The sequence below is a fragment of the Calidris pugnax genome, unplaced genomic scaffold, assembly GCF_001431845.1.
Source record: "Calidris pugnax isolate Ruff unplaced genomic scaffold, ASM143184v1 scaffold398, whole genome shotgun sequence".
Lineage (NCBI taxonomy): Eukaryota > Metazoa > Chordata > Aves > Charadriiformes > Scolopacidae > Calidris > Calidris pugnax.
In genome coordinates this window covers 3,809,064-3,828,153 of record NW_015091280.1, presented here as the reverse complement: position 1 = coordinate 3,828,153, position 19,090 = coordinate 3,809,064, and positions in this window count along the sequence as shown.

Below are 19,090 nucleotides of genomic sequence, written 5' to 3'. Positions count from 1 at the left end.
GGAGGAACTGTGCTGGTTCTTTGAAGTTTGCTTTGTAAGTGGAATTTCCAAAGTTTAAGCTCCAAACGCTTTTCATCCAAAATATTCATATCACAATTATAATTATAATTATAGCCCTGTTTCAGGGTTAGGGTTGGGCTGCCAAATTTTATTCTTTTGTCAAATCCCCATTAGGTAAATGCGTTTGGTCTGGTCAGTTGTATGCTTGTTTCTGCTAAGCTTAGAGCATATCTCCTTGGTCTGCAACTTTTGAGTCCATACTAGTGCTGTCAACTGCTAGAATGGAGACTGTGAAAGTTGGGAGGTAGTTGAGAGACTTTTGGCTTTCATTTGCAGCTATTGCTTTCCTTCTGAGGTGTAATTGACCCCATGAGTACTTGTGATTTCATTGCAAAGTCAAACTGATGGTAAAGCTTTAACTTTGCACTGGAATGGATTGGGAGCATTCATAAATTCAATTACAGCTCAAGTGATTTCTTTTGAATGTTGTGAATTGTGTAATGTAGTCTGATGATTGCAATATACTCTTAATTTTCACTATTTAGAAGCATAATTACTCATAAAATGGGGATCATATTTTTCACTTCAGCTTTTGCCATGAGACTGCTTAGTGTGTTAGATATCAGGTGCAAGTTTGATACAATACAACTATGCTTATATACCTGTGTTCTCAGAAATGTCTAGAAGGAATTTTTGAGGGAAGGACTTTAAAAATGGTCTGTTCTGTCTGCATAAGGTCCTTTGTAGTAATTGCTACTCCAGATGAAGATTGATGAGATATTTTAAGAACATAAACCATCCATTCTCTTTTTCCAGTGTAGCCCTGAATAGGTCTCACCCCGATCCATCTGAATGTGCACCATACCGGGAGAAATTTTTATTGATATATTGTGGCCATTATATAAAATTATGCCAAAACTGATATAAAAAAGAAATGAATGAAATTATTGATCTAAAAAGTAAGAAAGAGAAAAGGTAAGTCTATTGTGATCAATATCAGAAACAGACAAGGATAAATTAATATAAACACTGACAGAGGTACAGAAAAAAATTCACTGTCTTTACAATCAAAGTTATCCAAACAACAGGGAAAAAACTAAAAAAACAAACAAGAAAATCCCAGCCCCTGAATCTTACTAGATTTGTAATTTGCTGTGTAATTGCCTTGTATAAATGCTGGTGAATAACAAAACTCATTGTGGCTATGCACCATACAGTCAGTCCTGCGAGACTCATTGCAGTAGTAATATTTTTTCTGTGTACTGGTGTGTCTGATAGCAGAATGTTCTGCAGTGAATGACATTGTGAATCCTTTTCATGTTCTTTGGATCCGAACACTGTCAGCCATGTGCCATCAGTCATAATCTCTTGTGTAAAAAGGACTTTTATTTTAACCTTGTTCAGTTCAGAAGAAATCTCATTTTGGTTAGTGCTACAGCTCAGGCTGTTACAGGGGGTAGTTTCAAACCACTGCACTTTGTAAATGTGTGTGCTTATTAGAACTTTTATTTTTCATAATGATCTAGTAATGTAGTGATAATGCAAGTAATAGCCCATACCTAATGATTTCATGTCCAAGGACTAAAAGAATTACTGTAATATATTTAGTGGCAAGTTCTGAGAAAGAATTTCAAAGCCGTTTCCTCATGCATGCTTACTAGATATGTGTATGTTGTTTGTCTAGCTGCCAAAGGAAAGACCGTAAAAAGAAAAAAAATAAAATTATAATATCTGATTTCTGATCCTGCTTTCTTCTGAAGAGGAAGCAACTGGACCAATATTTCTGTTTAATCGGCAGAATGTATGTGCAACAAGACGACAATGGGTTTTGAAGGCATATAGCAAAAATTTGGTACTTGGGGTAAAGGATCATGTGCACTACTTCTCATTTAGGTTTCTGTTGCTAACAGTGCAAGTTTACCATAGGATAAAACCAGAAGTAGTATCAGAACCTGGAAGGACAGAAATTGAATTTTCAAATTAATTAAGACATAGTCTTGGGGTCTAACTGGGATTAATTTGTCTCCTAGGTGTGTGAAAACATGACTGGGTCTGGTATATTGGCCTAAAACCAGAGTAATCTCGTTGAAATCTGTGAGACTATTTCAGACTGCTCTCGTATAGTTGAAATGTGGAATTTGAGGCACTGCTTGTTGCACAGAAGCTTTCCGAATCTGCAGAATTCTCCAGGTATCTGTTAATTCTCCAAATGAAATCAGCTTCGTAACAGATACCATTGCTAGGGGACGGTAGGGGCGTGAGAAGACTTCACTTCCTTGCTTGTTGCTTTCCTTAGCTTTGTTTGGAGAGAGACTGGTCTGAGGGAGTAGTTACAGAAACATTGTAGCCAGTGAAACTTTTGGCCGTAGTGCTACTTTACATTGGTTTCAAGTGTCCATGAAATTATGACTTGCGTTAAGTTACTGTTCCTGCTTCTAGCAGAAAAGGTACAGTAGTGAACCTGGCCAAAACATTTCTCTATAGAATATAACTGATTTAAGAACAAACAACAACAACAAAAAACCCAATCAAAAACCCCACAAAACCATGAGTAATTTTTTACAAACAAATACGTTTTTTCCCCTCATTGTTAAAACCAGTGGTTATAATCAATTTGGTGTGACATTTATTTTCTTTCTTTAAACCCATTTTTTGGATCATGTCCTTCAGTCAGTAGCAGCAAAATCTAAAAGTTGTTAGTGCAGAAAAACGACCTGCCTTTTCCCTCAATCGTGTGTTAGTTCTGAGATTTTGCAGATGATCAGTGGATCTTTCCACCAGCTCAGCATTACTTTGTGTCCTGCTGCCTGCACAATTTTATGCCAGCGTTGCCTCATAATGTTACAAAAGCAGATAACTTTCCTCTTGCAGTACTTTCCCTGAAAGGCAGGATCTTAGCACTTGCACTTTACCTGCTCAACCTACTCCTTAAGCACTGAGGATCATGACTGAAAGAATGGAGACTGCTTAAAGTGCAGATTGTAAATGACTTTGCTAAAATATCTGAATGCGCTCTACTCCTGTGAACAGTGCTTAACAAACAGACAAAACCAACCAAAACAACTTTGTTCCACAGAGAAGAATTTAAAAAAAAATACCAACACCCCCACCCCAAAACTATATTGCAAAATGTTGGTAGACTCTAAATAGTAGTGACAGGTTGTGTGACCAAGGGAACAACTGTGGAAAGCAGGTGAGATGCGCCTTTGTAGGGAGATTTTGTTGAACTTGGTGCACCAAGCTGAAAGTTTGAAGGAGTTGATTGACAACCGTTCCCTACCCTAGGGGAGCAGAATTTCTGTCAAAAACATGGGGCAAAAGGCAGGACACGAGAACTTTCAGCCATTCAATTATAGTCTAGCACTGCAAGTATGGCAAACCTTTGAGCTTATAGTGTCTGTTTTGTTTTCACTTTTAAATCAGTTGCTTAAACTTTTGCAATTTTATTTATTCTTAATCCAGTGAGAATGTGGTCTGCTAATCATAGCATTTTCTTTTTTGTTCAGTTTTAATTTTAGCAAAGAGTGGTGAAAGGAAGAATTATTGCTGGTGTGAGGTAGGGGAGAGCAGATGAGTTATTTTGTTAACATGGCTCTTATTCATCGTAGTGTTTAAGTAACAAGGGCTGTACCTAGCAAATTCAGTGCCTTTTTTCTGCATTCCTCCTCAAAAGGATACAAGCACAAGGCCCATGTGTTTTTACCACTTTGTTATGCAAATGTGCTGCGTAGTATCAGTGGTAAGATTGATGAAAATATGTGCAGCATTTGTTAGGGCAGCTTGCTTGTCATCATTTCCCTCTGTCATCTGCATCTTGTTAAAATGTATGAACACATTTGATACATTTGAATAATCTTGTCTGATGTGTATCTGTGAGAGGCAGCAGCTCCCAAAGCCTTGCTCCTGCAGAGCTCCGTTAAGATCTTACATATGTGAGCCCGGCTGTTTGCCCTCCGTGATCTGAGCTTGCTGTTTTCCAGGTTCAGATCAAACCCAGGAGGGACTAGGAACAGTGAGCTGCTGCTACTGTTGGTAGATTCAAGTTGGCATCCTTGATGTAAAGGTACTCAAAATTTTGCTTTGAAAGAGAAGGTGCTTTTGGAAGGTTGCTAAGCTCTGCTCTAGATTACATGCCCCTTTTGACAGCAGGTTTTTTTCTTCTTTGTGTTTGGGGACTATTGATACGCGAGAGTAGTAAAATATAAGTGGTCCTTTTTTGTCCCTTCTTGCTGAACCATAGCAGTCCTTTGACAGGCAGGTGGTTTCAGTTGCTTTAAATGTGAACTGAGCATGTAGATTCTATTAGTGATACAAATTCTGTAAAATATCTTTTTTTTTTTTTTTTTTTTGATACTGATAGCTGACAAAGCGCGTGCTCAGTGGAATAATTGCTGTATGTAATATGGTTTTTTTTTCAGTCAAAGTAGTCACAGCTGAAACATAAAAGGTGTCCATCTAATTTAAGCATGTTCACCTGTGGATCTGACCAGTCACCTGAAGACTATACAGTCAATTATAGGTTGGGGTCACCAAAGAACTTTTTTTTTTTTTTTTTTTTTCCTAAAGCCGAGGTAGTCTTTTTTTTGTCATTTAGCCTGATTTCTTAGGGGAGCAATATGAATGACATTTTTCATTCTATTTGTTTTAGGAAACGTGGAATACCTTAAATGGCATTGGTTTTTTTGTTTGTTTTTTTTTTGCTTTTCTGTTTTGTTTTGGTTTTTGTTTTTTTCATCTGTGCTATAACAGTAAAGGTTGATGAGCAGTGTTGAAGATGTGCTGATATAAACACAGCCAATTGCCAAATCCCTGCATCAGCCTTGATAAATGAGTGTTTCCATGATGATGTGGTATCATTTCTGCATTTATGTAGCTGCAGGGCAGTTTCTTGGGTTCCCAAGCTTGATATAAACATTCAATTAACTCTGTTGTTTCTTGTTATACTTTTATATATAACGATTTTATTGTTATTAAGTGTCACTGTCAAGTTACTGTGTATGGATCTTGAATGAATGAAGTTTCAAAGTCATCAAAAACGTGGAGTTAAATGTGGTTTGGAGATATTTTATTTTTTTTTATCCATGAGAGACTGGACAGCTACAAGTGTGTTTCTAGGTCATCTAAAACTTGTAAATGTTGTACGCTTCGACAGAGGACATGACGTTCAGACCGTTGCCTTTGCACAAGAGGTAGCGTGCATGTAGGTTGAGGTCTTTAGGACTATTGTTTATTTGCAAGATGCAAATAAATAAACTAAATTTATAACTGATTTGCTTCATTTCTTCTCTTGTCCGTTCAAGAAACAGCATCTCCAAGTTGGACAATAAACAACCATCAGTGTTGACCCTTGAAAAATACATATTTTGATGCTTTACCATTTATGTCATTTCTGCAGTTATGTAGCTGCAGGCAGTTTCTTTTCCATTCCAGCTTATTTTTTTCATAGAGGTCTTGACTCTAGTCAGGAAAGCCTGAGTGATCTGATGGGTGCCCACCGTTTTAGTATTGCCATAGACTGCCTGTTCTGCTATAAACTAATAAACTGCTATAAACTAGTAGAGAAGGTTTGTACACCACTGGTGAGTTTAACAGATTGCCGTAATTGTTTCCCTGTTATTATTACCTAGTATATATGTTCATTCGTTGTTGTGATTGGTTAAGCTGTGCTTATCACAAAGCTTAATTTTATCCAGTATTGGTTTGTATTGAGGTATATTTTTCTGGTATGGCTTTTATGTGTGCTTGCCTTTGAACTGTAATTACTTGTTCTATGTATTTTATATTTAAGATGTCATATTTCTGATATTATAGTCTGGAGCCAGAATGTGTTCTTGGGGATGTTAAAATTAAAAGCAAGATGATCAGACCAACTTTCTATTATCATCTCAAACTTAGTGAGGGCAGAGTGTCCTTTGAATATATCATTGAACATGCAATCAATAGACGAAAGATTCTGATTATTAGCAATTATTTCTGAGGAAAGAAACCTCAGAGAAAGAGTATCCAGAAAGCTCTTACTTGAAATTTATACACAGAAACTAAGTTGTTGCTTAGGAAAACCAGAAAAAAAGTCCTGCTTTGTTACCTGCCTTTTTAAGTAATCATTGGCTGTCACCAGAGCGACCTTTTGAAATACCAAAAATAATGATTTCTGTGTTGCAAAATCTACAACATCTGAAATATTGGGGAAAAATTGAAGAAAAAGTTTATTTCTTGAAAATATGTCCAGGAGCTTTAACCTTTTCTTCAGATTTCATAGGAATGATTTATATAGTTGTATATTTTTATGCCCAAACCTATTTTTTCAACCAGGTAGTAAGAAATATCAGAAGTGTGATTTTAATCAACTGTTCCTTTGATAGCAGCCACTAAACTTAATGCAACAAGATAAGCTGGTGGCTTTTGTTTTCCAAACTGAAACTTGGTTGAAGTCTCCTTTCAAAATTCAGTTGCTTGCTCAAATGCAGATATTATGTGCATAATGAGGGATAAAACTAACCGGATGTGTCTGTCACCAGATTAATGAATATCAAATGATCAGTTTGAAGTGAATGAACTGTAAAATATATAATTATCATTCATTGTTCCATATCTTTTGCCATAAAAAGCATGAAATGAAATTTGCAATAAAATATGTCCCATCTGCAACATTGTAGGACAAAAGCTGGTATGTCATGGGTCAAAATCAATCTCACTTATTAGCAATTCATGGAAGTAGTTGATAACTAAGGATAAAACAATGAAGCTGGGAAAAAATGTATTTGGTACCTAAACAGGAGACTTAACCAATTAACTAAAACAAAAAACCAACCCCAAAATGTCTAGAAGATGCAATTTCATTTTTCTTCCACCGTTTTGTCTTCCTTTTGACAAACAAGTTTTTCTACACTGACCAAAGCCTTGGGAACTCTCTTTACAGCAGGTAGCAGTAATTAAGAAATGATCTGTGTAATTATCAAGGAATACTAATAAGTAATGAATTGAAGCTTAGCTGTTTTTAAGATTAGGCAGACAGAAATGAATGCTGAATGAATTTATTGACATAAAGAGAATATCTTCTGCAAGTACTCATGTCAAGCTGTTCTGAGCAATTCATTATTCTGGTAATGTATAATGCCTGTTTTGGGAGAAAAAAAGTATTGATTGCATCCAGTCTTCCAGAGTTTCTCAAAGTTAGATATTTTCTGAGATGTGTATTTTGGTTTTGATGGAGAAATATAGCTGAGTTGTCCACTTCTAAACAATATGCATACAAAGGGATTGTGGTGCATGAAGGCTGGATGTCCTGTTTGTCTAAACATTCATTATTTTACTGTTGTCTGCTTGGTAGCCCTCTGGAATAGACAAGAACACAGTATGGTGGTTTACATCATGATTCAAAATAGCAGTTTTTCCATCATCATTTTATTTTATGGGTCCAGTCCTCTTCAATATATTCATCAAAGACCTGGACGAAGGGGTGGAATGTACCCTCAGCTGATGACACAAAGCTAGGAGGGGTGGCTGACAACCCAGAAGGCTGTGCTGCCATACAGAGAGACATGGACAGGCTGGAGAGTTGGGCAGAGAGAAACCTAATGAGATTTAACAATGGCAAGTGTAGGGTGCTGTACCTGGGGAGAAATAACCCCAAGCACCAGTACAGGTTGGGGGCTAACCTGCTGGAGAGCAGCTCTGAGGAAAAAGACCTGTGAGTCCTGGTGGACAATAGGATGACCATGAGCCAGCAACGTGCCTTTGTGGCCAAGAAGGCAAATGGCATCGTGGGGTGCATCAAGAAGAATGTGGCCAGCAGGTCAAGGGAGGTTATCCTGCCCCTCTGCTCCGCCCTGGTGAGGCCCCATCTGGAGCACTGTGTCCACTTCTGGGCTCCCCAGTTCAAGAAGGACAGGGAACTGCTGGAGAGGGTACAGCGAAAGGTCACAAGGATGATTAAGGGCCTGGAGCATCTCTCTTACGAGGAGAGGCTGAGGGACTTGGGTCTTTTTAGTCTGGAGAAGAGAAGACTTAGTGGGGGATCTAACCAATGCTTACAAATACTTAAAGGGAGAATGTCAGGAGGACAGGGCTGGTCTTTTTTCAGTAGTGCCCAGTGACAGGACAAGAGGAAATGGGCACAAACTTGAGTATAAGAAGTTTCACCTAAACATGAGAAGGAACTCTTTACTGTGAGAGTGGTAGAGCACTGGAACAGGCTGCCCAGAGAGATGATGGAGTCTTCTTCTCTGGAGACATTCAAAACCCACCTGGACATGTTCCTGTGCAACCAGCTGTAGGTAGACCCGCTTCAGCAGGGGGGTTGGACTAGATGATCTCCAGAGGTCCCTTCCAACCCCATATGATTCTGTGATTTTATTTTGCTTTATTTGCTTTAGTCCTGTCAACAGACCTAGTGGCTGGCCAGCCCAGAGCAGAGCAAAGGAGCCTGAATTGTCATCTCCCATCTGTGGCCCAGCTGCTGACCTGTGGTTTTTAACGATGAGGAGATTTTACCATGTGGTTTTACACAGTGAGGAAGATCAGTCAGTCTTGCCATAGTTTTTTTCTGTACTGTGAGGTCCCTTGTACAGTGTGTCACAAGTCTAAAGGCAATTTGGTGTTGCCTGAGTAGGGTAGAAACACAGAAAGGAACTAGTCATTTTTGAAGAAGAAAAAATCCAACAAGAAACCTTTGAGTAATACGTATATCTGTATCTGAAAAACTGTGCACAGCCCAGAATGCTGGCTTCAGTTACGTTTAATAACAGAGGGAAGTGTAAAAAATGGAAGTCATGCATTCAAGTCTCTCTACATTTCTTTCCTCTATTTAGATATCTTCTTCGTCGTTCTTTTGTATGATCAGGCTGAAGTGAGAGGGACAATTGTATAGGGAGGTTACTTGGAGTACTGCTGGAAAGCTGTCTTAAATCATTGTGGAAGTTGACAGATTGCTGTCATTCCTAAAGAGGCTGAGATCTAAAACGCCTCTTGGCGCTGTGGCTGGAGCCGTGTGGGGACAGGAATGTGTTATTTGTTGCACTATCACGGTCCAGCTCTGACTGGAACGGGGCTTGGTAATTCTGATTCCTAATACTGCCAAACCCTGGCACATTTTCACTCTGACCACCAGCTGTACTCAAAATTTATTATTTAAATACATAAATGTGGATATGAGGAGGGAGTATTTGCTAATGTATGCATTGTATTTTAAAAGTAGGCTCTTGGCAGCCTAATTTCTATGTAAATAGACTGGTATGTTTCAAATCATCTAGAAATTAGGAAACATTGAGGATGTTGAGGGGGAAGAAGAGAAAGAAAAATAAGAGGCCATTTTCAGGTTAAAATGCAGAAGAGATAGGTGAGAGAGTTTTAAGGGAAGAATAAACTATTCAAGTAAAGATGAGTGATAACTTTAGGTTTAAATCTGTGGAAAATGTACTGAGAGAAAGAAAATTGCCTTGGGAAAAAAATAAAGGCTGCATTGATAATGAGGAGGAACATAAAAGACAATTAAATTAAGCATTGTGTTATAAAGCCAGGGCTGCTTATAATCAAAAACAGTCTCAAAGCTTAAAAAGTACTTAGTTTAGGCAGTTCCTGTGTCTAAACCAAGCTTTTAAAAGAAAATAATTGAACTAGAAAAAATTAAAGAATAGATTATGGCTGAAAAATGCAATATTGTTATGAAAAGCAGGATGTCTTTGTGCTTGATATACTGATTATATAGCCCACGTAATTACATGCATTCTTCTGCCTTGGATAGCTGAAACACATAGGTCTTGACTACTAGAATTTCTCGAACACCCACATTCCCATTGATCTTTTCGGGGGGAGACAGATTATTATTTGGTTTGGAGGGCGTAGAAGCTTCAGTCAAGGACCACAAACTAATAACAGACACTGTGTTAACAGTGAAAAGAAGTTGGACCCTACCCCAAAGCCCTTTTGTTCTTTAGTAGAAAACAAACAATCCATAACATGGATACAACCCCACTGCAGGGATACCAAACCAGAAGACACTTCCTTGTCATCTTTATCCTCCCTGTGTGTAACTTATTACTGCAACTTATTACATTCCTGCTTTCTCCTGTGCTTGAGGCAGACAAAACCATCAATTACCATCTGCATTGTACATTCACGATACTAAATGTTATGTAATCATTTTTTTATTAATGTATGGTATCATGTAATAAATGTCAATATTTTAAGGCATATTCTGGAGAGAGGCTCAGGTAATATATTTATTTTGAGGAACATAAGAGACATCTTAGCACAAAATATTGAGGTACTTGAAAATGTACTTTATTCTGTGTTTGTAGTGCTATTCTGCCTACACTATTCATAGTTATTTTCACACCTATTTGTTTAATCTACATGAAAATTAGACAGAATATTCTAAGCTGAAACTCTGTGATTTGTGTATAACGGATGTGTACCATCTTACATGTGTACAACTTGCAGTGTAACAGTGAATCTGACATGTAGTGCATTTATGGTTTAACCGTAATCCAAAAATGGTACAAAGCATGCAGAGGATACATATTGTGAAGTTTTCTTATGCTCCCAGCTTCTATATTTCTGTGCATGATCACTTCTTTCCATGAACCTTTGAGTTTCACAACCCTTTTCTTACATAAACGTGTCTAGAATTTATCAGCATCTTTCAGTTTCTTGCGCTCTACCTATTTTCCCCTCTTCTCTTAAAGTATTAGAGTTTCTTGGTTTCCACCAGGGCATAAAGCATCTCTTTTCGATAATACAATGCAAATTTCAAAACCAACATGATTAATTTGGGAAGAGTGGTGGCCATAATGAAGAAAAAGATCACTACCCTCTTTCAAGATAGCCTTGGGGCCGCGTCTCTCTGGATTAAGTAAAGGACAGGTATTTTGAAGCAATACCTGTTCTTTATGATATCAGTTTCTCTCTACTGGAGAGCCTCTGCTGTATGGAAATTTGTAATTTTGAACAAATAACAGAAAGATGAACATCAATACTTTGTTCTATATAAAAAAAAATAAACTACTTACTGCTTAAAAATCCATGACATTAGGATTTAGCTCATTTTACAAGATTTCTAAATGCGTAGGCTTATGTGTAGGAAAATGGGATTCCAGTGAGATTTACTTTGTGATAGCACTCAAGACTGCGCTATCAAAATAGTGTGGCCCGAAATTTTGTAAAGGTTACTTTTTTTGAAGTGTTTTTTTCGTTTATTTTAGCTTAATAAAATAATAGTGATATTAACTTTTTCAAAATACCATTATCAACCTCAGAGTATTTTTGACGTTCTTGAGATATAATTGCATAAAACTCAAGTTACTTTAATTTCTGTTTTTAAAACTTCAACTTAAGTTACTATTTACAAAGAAAAACTCTTGTTAACCTGAATGATAGTGTTGAGAAACTAGTGCCTTCACAAATGTGCTCAGCAAATGTTAAAATGTCTAGTGTTCTGTAGTAGTTATAATGTTAATTTTAGAGATGTCATAATTGAGACCATTCACAGGAAAAATTGCCAGCAATTGGAATTCTCTGGTTGTAATATTTTGGGCATTATATGTGTAAATTTGTTCTTTGGTTAAACAGACTCTGCAGATCTTTAAGTCCTCAATGACGTCTATCTTTGGTGCTGTTAGGGGATTACTCTTGCTTTTCTGCATAGTCTTCTGTTGTTGTTTCCTATGGCAACACGATATCAAGATAAAAATGTTTACTAGTGATCTGTATGTTCCTCAGTGTTGCTTTATATATCCTGGTGTATTTACAAGATATTGATGTCCAGTCCATGAAACAGCTATGCTGGAATCTTTGTTCAGATAGTATCATCTGACAAAACTCTTTGACATACTCCTTTAAATTTAAAAATAAATTTAAATAAAATAAAAATAAATTTAATAATACTCCTTTATTTTTTATTTCATGAATAAGGATTGGACTCAGATTTATTTAAAATGTGTGCTGTAAACTCTCATAATGGAAAAATAAATCTATATTCTGGACAACTTTCAGTCCAAAAAAAAAAAAAGATAAAGCACGTACAAATGGGGCAGCTTCATATAATGAATATGAAGTTATTAAATATTGAAGAAAGTTAAATGTAATGATAGAGGAGTTAAATATTGTCACTTTCAAGCTTTTTTGTATTTTTAAATGAGAATGAGGCTGCTCATAAGAAATTTGTGTTGAATTAAAGGTCAGCATTGGTAAGCAAGACAAATGTTTTTTGAGTATAACTCAAAACAGCAGCCTTATTTGTTTATGACCTTTTTCTGCCCCTGTGACATGAATGAAAACATTTTGTGCTATTAGATACTTTCCCCAAGATTTTCAACTGTATAGACTTTCATGTACAAGGACATGATCAGATGTGTGCTATTGAGCTTCCCATGGCTACTTGTGGGACACAGTCATCATCTAATTCCAGTTTTTTTTTCCTTTATATATAGTGTAGAAGCAACTCCCTGTTCTGAAGATTGAGGCATACAGACTGTGGTAGTTCGGAATTTGTTTTGCATTCTTTGTAGTCTATTATGACAATTAGCAACACATACATTTATAAGGACTGGCCATCTTAGTCAAGGGGATGAAATCTCTTTTGTATTAATAGAAATAACTTGTAATCTTGGAGACAGTTTAAGGCACAGAGAGGACAACTGTGTGGTCCATTAGTTAAAAGACGACAGTGAGGCACAGCACAAAGGTTTATTCTTATGTGCATATGTAAATTCAAAATGTGCTTTGCAGAAATAAGGGTCAAAAGTGAAAATGCGGCTAAAAGTTTTACATATCAGCATTGTAAGTAGAGGTTTATAAAATTTGCAGCTAGACTGTTTTTCCTGTACAGTACAGCTTTGGGTTAACCAAAGCATTTAGTAAGTTCCTCTTAAATGTTTAATATTGATTTGGTCAGTGTTAAAAACTAGTATCTCTCTTCCAGTGAAAGAAAATTTTTTACATGAGAATCAAGCATATTTATAGCTGCATAAACTTCTGAGCATGTCAGAATAAATACAAAGTTACTTTAGAAATAGCCCAATAGATTACTGCCTAATATTATCGAATCTGTTAGATAAGGCACATGATGCATTTTGTCCAATAAACTTGTAATAAGAAAGAGCTACTAACAAAGGAGACCTCCACCTCAAATTTTCTCCCCTTTTTATATGTAAGAACAGCTTTTGCAAATGGGAATTGTCATTATTCAAAGGCCTTCTATTGGGGGCCAGAAAATGTGCTTATGGCAGAAGACTTTTGTGCAGTTTCTTTCATGCAAAATAGGTTGCCGTTGTGCAGTATGATCAAACCAGTTCCAACTTATCTGCAGGAACTCCACTGAGTAATTTGATGTTGCTGAGATGCACTGCTTATAATGTATTCTTTAGTTAAAATGTTCTCCAAAGAGTTCACAACTCATAATCGCGTATCATAAATCATATAAATTCTGTTTTAACTGAACTTATTGTCAAAACTCAATTGCCTTAATTGGAGCAGGAATTTCACATTATTATGTCATATAAAAACACATAAAGCATTATGATTTAAAGTTATCTATCTAAAAGTAAACCCAGAACCAAACCAGCTGGTGTTTCAGTAACAGAGACAATGACACCACATGGAGAACTAAGTGTGTGAGATAGAAGAAAAAAATTTTTCTTTACAATTTGTCTTTGACAAAAATTATAAAACGTGTTTTGTATGTGAAAGTTTCAGGAGAGTTTTCAGTTTCTTTTGTATGTAGAGAAACGTAGCATTTTATTTTCTGCTTATAGAACCACTCAATGGTGTTTTTTTTCCTAATGCTGAGAAAGATTTAATCCTGTAAAATGCAAACTTTTATTTACTTCTCCTGCTTCCCAGCCATTTTCAGTTTCCACTTCCAGCTTAATTTCTTTTCCCTCAAAATACATTTGTCCATCTCCTTGTTTTCTCTGTCTTCCAGATGAAGACTTAAATTCTTTACTAAACTCCTAATCCTCATTTCTTTAGTGACGTAAGCCCCCAAATTTGCTCATCTTCTAAAGTCTTTGTTCTTAGCTGCTGCTCTACGAGATTTTAGTTTTCGCTCCTATCTTTGGTTTCTAGCCCCAGCCCATTCAGGAGCAGGCAATACAGGAAATCCAGGTTAGCATCATATCCTGGAGGAATTAATGTCTGCTATGTTATAAGGTTACTTGTGCACAATACAGTCATGTGTGTGAACTATGTGAACAGGACTTGCTTGTTGAAAGTGCAATCTATGAAATATTCCAGTTATCAGTAACTGGAGTTACTGGAGACTCTAGCAAATTTCTGTTAACGGTGTGAGTTTTCAAAACATTTAGCTTGATCACGTTAAGAGTGGACATGGCACAAGCCACATCTATGAATCAAATTCATCTTCTGACCTCTCCTCCTTCCCCTATGATGTTTCTACATCTTGATCCAAAGCCTAGGGCTGTTAAAACTATCCCGAGAAAAGGCCATTGGATTTTAAGAATGGACAAATTCTGGTTTTTTTCGGTAGATACCTTCTCTGAAGTACCTGAAACAATTAGCTAAAACTCTGGCCCTTGCTCACCCCACAGGTCTTGCTGTGGTATTTAACCAGCAAAGTATCACCACAGAAGAGGGGTGAACTGCCAAACTAATGGCATCCAGACCTGGGGATGGAATTTTTTCAGCCATAATGATTATGCATTGCAGACGTCAATATATCATCTACATCATTAGGAATTTTATGTTATGCTGTATCCTCCTAATAGGGCATTAGAAGCAGTGTCTTTCTTTGCTGTACAAGATAAGGACTTGTTGCTCATAGTGCAGGCTGCGTAAGGCATTAAGTTCAGTCTCTTATATTCTGCAGCAGTTAATGGGATTTCATGCGTATGTTTAAAAGGCTTCCTAAGTATCCTCAATTTGGCCGTTTTTTAGAGGAAGGCCTTTGCCACTTTGAAAGACAGGATTCCAACAGGCTGAGCTGAAGTTCAAGTTAGCAGACGAAAGCCTAAATGTTCTGCTGATTTTACTGGAATTGACAATCTCTTTAAGCTAAAGAGGAGAGAACATATCAGTACATTTAAATGGAAAATAGATCCATTATGCTATTTTCGGAAAAAAAAAAAAAAGAAAGAAACATTTGCATTCATAAAGCAATTCTTAACCCTTATAATTTGCTTCCTCAAGTTTTAACTTCCTAAAGTTTAGAGAGCTGCAGTTAAATCAGCTACACAATATTGACTCTGCCCTAATGTCAGTAGTTACAGCTTCTAATATTCACTTTTTTCCTTTCATAGTTCTTGTGTTATTTTTGAATTAGTGACACTCTGTAAGTATTTTAAGTCAGAAACCATCTGAATTTTGGAAATACCGTTGTACAGTATTCCTTGTACACACACTGCTTTCTGCCCACCCTCCCCACTCCAAACAAGTATCTATAATGGCTTTCACAAAACATGTTGTCTTTAGCCACAAGATGATGTCCTCATACATATTGTCTATATTGTAGTCCAGTTGTAATAATACTTCTGCACTGACAGATTGCAGCTCTGTATACAGGCATTGAGCCTTGGAAGATGTAATTTACAGAGAGTATGATTGCCTTCAGAAAGCCCTGTGCATATCTTGCCATCTGATAAACCAGGCAGTTGCCTTTTAATGACATAGGCATAACAGACACAGAGTTTGTGTACCTATAGCTGTACTCACAGTAATTTTTGGTAGATTGTCAAAGAGCTTGACCGGGGGATGTGGTTGACATTCTTTTCCTCCTGCTGCTGATGTTATCTTGTGTGTGATTTTGTTCTCTGTTGCAGAACTTCCCCTGGGCAGTTTGGTGCAGATGCGAAGTGTTCAGATACCATCATAGCTTGTAAGGGAGTTTGGCGTGAGGGGTTGGTTGCTGTTCTTATTGTGTATCAGGTGGTAAGTGGCAGGGTGGGGTTTTGAGCAGGCCATCTGGAAGGGGTAAAACCCAGGGCACTCTGCAGAGGATGGGGAAAAGGCACCAAAGTAGAATGTAGGAGTTTGGCATATTTTTGGGTTTCTAAACATCTTCCATCCTTTCTCTCCATTCCTTGTGCTAAATTTTGGGGCGTGTCCTTGAACTGACTTTAAGGACAGCATTCCTGGGGGCATTAGATGTCCTGTAGACTCTATGGAATGAGTTTGGTTTTCTTTTGCCTTTTTTCTACATCATTGTTTTCTGTGCCAAGTGCATTTGCAGATGGAACACAGAGTGGCAGTTTTCTAGCAAGATAGTTTAATTACATCCGAGAGCTTGTAATCATAAGCTTTGGTGGGACAGACTATGAAAATGCAGTGTAAATGGTGCATACAAATTGAATTGACCTCTAACTGTAATAAAAGAACAAGATTAATTGCCTTATCCTAGATGCTACAAATTATTTACATTATGATTTTATATGACTGACTAATAAATTATAGGAAGGGAAGCAAGTTTAAAAAAAAGAACAAACAAAACAAAACGTCTATCCCATGTCATAGGTATATTTCATCTGCACATCTTAATTAAATATGTTTGAATTCATGAAAGCATTGTACTGACTTCAGCTTTTACCCAGCTAGAGAAATGCAAGGTAAAGGTAAACAATAAATGCTTTCAGAAAAGATTTTTTGCAAAAAAGACAACCCTTTTTTTTTCTTTGTTCAATTCTAGTCTGTGCTACAACTTTAATAGACCTTAAGGGGGAGGAGAATTTTCTGTATACTTCATATCTGCTGAATATCCAGCCTGTTCACTTTTTTGAGTTTAGCTTGTTCTATAGTACTCTGCTTTCACAGTTCCTGAAACTTCATATACAAACCACTACATAGATTTCTTCCATCATCTTTACCAAATGCAAATCAAAAAACATAGTTTGCCTATCACTTGCTTCTATAGAATGATGTTAATTGTAAGCACTGCTAAGAAACGTTAACATATTTTAACTATTATTGCCTCTTCATTTTAAAGATAAAACAAGAGTTCCCACCTTATTTTAAAGTTTATAAAGATGCCAAAAATCTACGTTAATCTTCAAGAGATTCTAATAAGCACCTTACATTATGGGAATTACATGATTTCCTAAATAATGTGAATTTCATGTTTGTTTGGGTTTTGGTTTTGCTTTTTGGGTTTTTTTTTCTATTTAGAAGTAAAGTTTCATGTAGCTTAAAGTAGACAGTATGGTAAAAAAATTTTGTTCTAGTGTTTAATGCAGTGTGGCATTACTGTGTCTTTGGAAATATGATTGGATGGAAACAGCTGAGAAAATACTGCAAGTTCAACATAGTTTGGGGGGCATTTTAAACTAAATGTGGAATGAAACGAAAAGCGTAACTATATATTTACATTAAGTTCTTAAGGTTCTAATGAATTACAGTTGAAAAAAGTGGTTTTTTTTTCAGATAAGGCTTTGGGTATCTGTCAGAAACGTAAAGCTCTTAAGTCTACTCTATTCATGGGATTTCTGTAATTATCTGCCAATATTCTATATATGTTATCTAAAACACAAATTATTCCCATAAGCATGAATACAATCTGGATCTGAATGTCCGATAGTCTTATCTCGAACATACTAAATTTATTTTTCTACAGTAATAAAAATAATTACTTGAAGCTCAGGGCTATGAAAATGGAGGGTAAAATGAAATATTGCTTAAGTTACAGGGAGTCATGTTTTGAGGTCCTGTTCTAAAGCAGAGGAATTAGTGGCTGAGTTGCAGATGATGTTTTTACTTCAACACATTAGTATTATAGAAGTAGAGACAGTAGATAAGGGATGGGAAAAACCACAACTCAAAGGATATGTAATTTGTTTTTAAAAACATGTACTTCTCAAATATCTTGAAATTTGAATCAGTATCTAGAATGACACAGAACTCTTCTGAAATAATTTTTTAAATTCTGTGTTTTTAAAAGATGTTGTGTAGGGATAAGAAAATACCAGAGGTTGGTGAGAAGAATGTTGAACTATGGATAAATGCCGATTTGAACTAGTCTAACATTTTGTAGCTGCACTTTTGTCTTGGAGGAAGAAATGTAAAGTATTCATTAATCATGTTATATTTGAAGGTGCTTTTTTTAGAATCTAGTATCTTATGAAAGCCCATGTAGCGGTGTGTAGAATCTAGTATCTTATGAAAGCCCATGTAGTGGTGTGTGCATACAGTAAGAGTTTCTGTGTTAACATTTTAGTCACCTTTACTTGAAATTTGAATCAGTATCTAGAATGACACAGAACTCTTCTGAAATAATTTTTTAAATTCTGTGTTTTTAAAAGATGTTGTGTAGGGATAAGAAAATACCAGAGGTTGGTGAGAAGAATGTTGAACTATGGATAAATGCTGATTTGAACTAGTCTAACATTTTGTAGCTGCACTTTTGTCTTGGAGGAAGAAATGTAAAGTATTCATTAATCATGTTATATTTGAAGGTGCTTTTTTTAGAATCTAGTATCTTATGAAAGCCCATGTAGCGGTGTGTGCAAAGTCAGTATAAACACGCCTGCCCCAACCGAAACAGCAGCTAGTAATCTCAGTGTTATAAACTTCATATTTTAAAAGAAGCACCCCAAACAGTGTTAAAGGGTGAATGATTTTAATGATATGAAAATATTTCAAATTTATAGATCTACTGATGCAAAAGAATTGTCTTGCACTACCAAAGAGCGTGAATGATTTCCACTATTTTTGAAATTCCTACACCATGTTACTCAAAGTTTGTGTAGTAATTTTTCCTTTGGAGATGTACCTTTTAAGAGCTTACAAATAATTTGACCTTTTATTGTATTTTGCTTTTGTTTTATTGTTCCTTTCTTCTTCCTAATATCCGTCTCTAAAGTCTAGGGCTAAATTGTAGAACTTGTTCTTAAGGTACTTTTCTCCTTTTCACACCCCAACATAATTTAAGGAACTATGTTGCTGTCACTCATTTGACTGTTGTTATTGCTCAGGGGACACTAATAGAAAAAAGATAAGGCTTGCTAGAATTCCAGTCACTGAATACTGAGACTATTTCTTAAGTAAAAGTGTCATCAAAACTATTCTGTTGAATCTATTGTAGGAGGAAAAGGGCCTTGGGGGCTTTTGGCTTTTTGGTTTGGGGTTTTTCGGGGTTGTGTGGGATTTT